Source organism: Mustela putorius, unplaced genomic scaffold (genome assembly GCF_011764305.1).
Source record: "Mustela putorius furo isolate JIRA1106 unplaced genomic scaffold, ASM1176430v1.1 tig00000450_pilon_pilon_pilon, whole genome shotgun sequence".
NCBI lineage: Eukaryota > Metazoa > Chordata > Mammalia > Carnivora > Mustelidae > Mustela > Mustela putorius.
Genome location: NW_025421385.1, coordinates 17,404,161 through 17,408,434, shown reverse-complemented (window position 1 = coordinate 17,408,434; position 4,274 = coordinate 17,404,161). Strand labels below are relative to the sequence as shown.

The 4,274-nt window shown below is 35.2% G+C and overlaps 1 pseudogene; it reads right to left on the bottom strand.

Moving 5' to 3' along the window:
* Positions 1 to 572: 572 nt before the first annotated feature.
* Positions 573 to 1,136, bottom strand: LOC106005869 (annotated as a pseudogene).
* Positions 1,137 to 4,274: the final 3,138 nt, after the last annotated feature.

The window sequence follows — 4,274 nt, the reverse complement described above, 5'->3', positions numbered from 1 at the left end:
TGGTATTTAAAATAAACTCTCCCAGAAATAAGAACCTTGTTTTAGGTAGCTAATATTTTCTGATTATCTAACTTTTGAGAATATTTCTATTTTAATGAAAAAAATTGCATCTTTTTACACAACTATGAAGGAAAGATTGTTTCCTCAAGGGGAAAAAAATCCCTTTAAAAAAAAATAGAGCGGTGGGATAGGGCCAGAGGGAGAAGGAGAGAGAGAGAATCTTAAGCTGGCTCCATGCCCAACACAGCCCAACATGGGGCTGGCTCTATCTCACAACTTTGAGATCATGACCTGAGCCAAAATCAAGAGTCAGATGCTTAACTGACTGAGGTACCCAGATGCACCGCCCCCCAAATTCCCTTTTAACCACTCTGCCAAGGTTCTTTGTGTTCTCGCCCTACCAGAATTGTTAATAAAATCTTCCACTACTTTTTCTTCAACTCTCTACTTTAAGCAATTGTCCACTTACTTTTCCTCAGAGGATCTTTGTTTTGTTTTATCTATTTCTAAACATGTCATCTAATTATTCTCATTTATTGCCTTGTACTACTTACATATCTATAGTTCATTTTTTAAAAGAGAAGTAAGCCTTTATTTCCTTGCCTCACAAATAAAGCTGACTGAGTTGGTTGCTTTATTGGTGATGGGTCAAAGAGACCAAATCCCACATCCTCACCTGATGCCTCTGACTCTTCTTTCATTTCAGCCTTGCCTGGAACAGCAGCAGCAGCAGAAGCAGCTGCAGGAGAAGCTATGGTGGCAGTGGCCACAGGAGTGGCAGCCACAAAAGCAGGTGGGTCAGCCAAGAAGATCATGATCTGTTCAGCAAGTTGAGCATGTGTATCAGCGTCCACAAAGGCAGAACCCATTTGTATCCACAGATAATAGAACAGGGTATGGATGCAACAGCAGAATAACCAATCTGCTAATATACACTAGCAACATGGCAAACACCCTCAAGGAACTGAGAATGCAGCTTCCTCCTTGATGTCAAGCACTTCAGGGTCATAGATGCTGCCATCTTCAAACACCTGCTGGATGATCAGCCCAAAGGAGAAAGGGGAGATGTTCAGTAGGATAGCTGTGCTGGTTCCCATTTTGTCTCCAGTCTTAATCAGTTGCACATCACTCAGTATTTAAGTGATTCCCGGGAGATTTAGGAATAGTGATTTCTACTCCTATTTTAGCAATTTTCCTATTGCTTTGCAGTTGTGTTCCATTTGTTGTTGTTTTTTTTCTCATGAAAGCGTGAATTTTTCCAGAGCAAGAATAATCTTTGTTAGTATCCTGTGTGCTACATTGCTTCTCAGCCTTTTTAGTCCAGAAAAAAAAAAAAAAACACTAATATGTACTTATTTCTTTTCTCTGTTGAATATTTCATAATCCATCAATGTGTGTTCAGCCTCTTCAAAACCATAAAACAACCCTTGAAGAGAGGATTATTATTACCCCTATTATACTCCATAGGTGCAGAGAAATGTTGGTTCACCATGGAGTGCAAATCAAACAATTGATTTGGCTCATAAGTTGACAGAGTTAGTTAGAGTCAGATGCAAACTCTTATTTAGGATTCTTTAATATACAAAAAGTGCTATCTTAACTAATTTAACTGCAGTTCTAGACATTTATTATACCAAGACTCCATTGTAACACTGACTTCTGTGACTCCAAGATGAAATAATTCTATCTTGAATCCCAACAGCAAAATATAGAATGTCTTTGTTCTAACCACTTTCATCTATAATAAAGACTGTTAAATGCTTAAAATTTAAATGTAAGGTTGGGAAGCAATAAAACATTCTGCTGTTTTATAAAACCACCCCTGGAGGTTGGCTGCCCTTACTAATTTCCCTCTCTTTAACACTGAAGACAAAATATGTATAATATAACATTTCTGCTAAAACTCAGGAATAAGACTCAATTTTTACATTTTTTTAAAAAGTAGCAAAAGTCACAATCTTAACTCTCAGATCCATTAAGCAATCCAAAATTAGAAAGAAATAAATGTTGAATACATTCTTATAATAGGAGAAATTTCAGTACTAGCTGTGACTGGATGAGAAACAGATAGGTGGTGGTTCACAGTGCAGAATCTGGAGATAGACTTCCTAAGTTCAAACCCTAACTCTTCCACTGAACAGCAGTAAGTATAAATTCTCAGAGTAAAAAAATCACACCTGTAACAGAGGACTAATGTTGAGTTTAATGAATCAATATATGTAAATTTTAAAAAAAAGCTTAGAACAGTGGCAAACATTTAATAAACACTATACAGATGTTCAATAATGCAAAAGAACATGTAATTTTCAAGGATTTAAGGGTGATACCAATAATTCAAAATATAAATTCTCATTTCTTCAAATCATCAGAAAGCATAAACTTTAGCGGAAATAAAGTCCTTTTGAAAACATCTGCCAATGATTGTCCTCTCAACTACACAGCTGTTCTGCTTGGAACTCCCTTCACTATCATACTTAGAATTATTTTACCTCTTTTGTATTAAATTGTCTTTTGTGTTGAATTCCTGTTTTGTGGATGCCATGTTTTCCTCACACTTGTTTTATACCTTCAAAATGACAGGACATACCAGTTTGCTAAGAAAGAATATACAAGAAGTAAAATTTCAAAAATATTCCACTCTTTCAAATATCTCTATTCTTTATTCTTTTTTTTTTTCTTTCTTTCTTTGTTCTTGAGTGGAAATTCAGCTGGGTGTAGGATTTGTTTGGAAATATTTTCCATCAGAATTTTGTTAGCACTGATCTATAGTCTTCTAGCTCTGATTTGCATTTCCCTGATTATGAGTGATGTCGAGCATCTTTTCATGTGTCTGTTGGCTGTATGTTGAGCATCTTTTCATGTATATGTATTTTCTTTTTGAGAAATGTCTGTTTATGTCTTCTGCCCATTTTTTTTTTTTTTAAAGTGAGGGAGGGGAGGGTCAGAAGGAAAGGAAGAGAGAAAATCCCAAGCAGGCTCCATGACCAGCATGGAGTGCAATGCAGGACTCAATCCCACAACCCCAAGATCATGAGCCAAGCCAAAATCAAGAGTCAGATGCTGAATGGACTGAGACACCCAGGCACACCCCTGTCCATGTTTAAATGGAATATGTGTTTTTTTGGTCTTGCATTGTGTAACTTCTTTATATTTTGGATAGTAACCCTTTATTGGATATGTTATTTGCAAATATCTTCTCTCATTCAGTGGGTTGTTTTTTGTTTCACTGATTATTTCTTTTGCTATGCAGAATCTTATTATTTTGATGTAGTCCTAATAGTTTATTTTTGCTTTTGTTTCCTTTGCCTTAAGAGATTTATCTTAAAAAAGTGTTATAGTCGGTATCAGAGAAATTACTGACTGGGTTCTCTGCTAGGATTTTTATGATTTCAGGTCTCACATTTAGGTCTGTAATACATTTTGAGCTTATTTTTAGGTAAGGTGTAAGAAAGTGGTCCAGTTACATTCATTTGCATGTAACTATCTGGTTTTTCCCAAACCATTTCTATGTGTGTCTTTTTATTTAATGTGGGTTTCTTATAGACAATATATAGTTGAGTCTTGTTTTGTCTACTTTGACAATTTTTGTCTTTTATTTCATTTGTAGACTATTGAAGTTTTAATTGATTATTGATATACTTGGATTAATAGTTATCATATTTGTTACTGTTTTCTATTTGTTGTCTTTCTTCTTTGTTCCTATTTTTGTCCTCCATTCTTTTTGTGTCTTTTGTAGTTTTATTTTGATTTTTAAATTTTTTTAAAGATTTTATTTATTTATTTGAGAGAGAGAGAGAAAGGGTCACAGAGAGAGAGCATGACCGGTAAGAGAGGCACAGGGAGAGGGAGAAGCAGACTCCCCAACTCCCCATTGAGTAGGGAGCCATATGAGGGACTGGATCCCAGGATCCCAGAATTCTGACCCAAGCCTCAGGCAGACAATTAACCAACTGAGCCTCCCTGGTGCCCCCATTTTATAATTTTTAAACAAGCATTTTATTATTCTAATTTTTCTTTTTTTCTGCATATCAATTATATTTTTTTTTTTTAGGGTTTGTCCTAGAATTTGCAATATTCACTTACAACGAGCCCAATTTCACCTTCAAATAACACTAAACCACTTCACAGTGGTAAAATTTATTGCAATTATTAATAACCAATGGTTAGCAATAGTTTTACAACCCTTGTATCATCATTGTCATTCAGTTAAGCATACATAATCAAATACATTGTTGTTATTACCTTGAACATATTATTGTCAGATCGATCAAAAG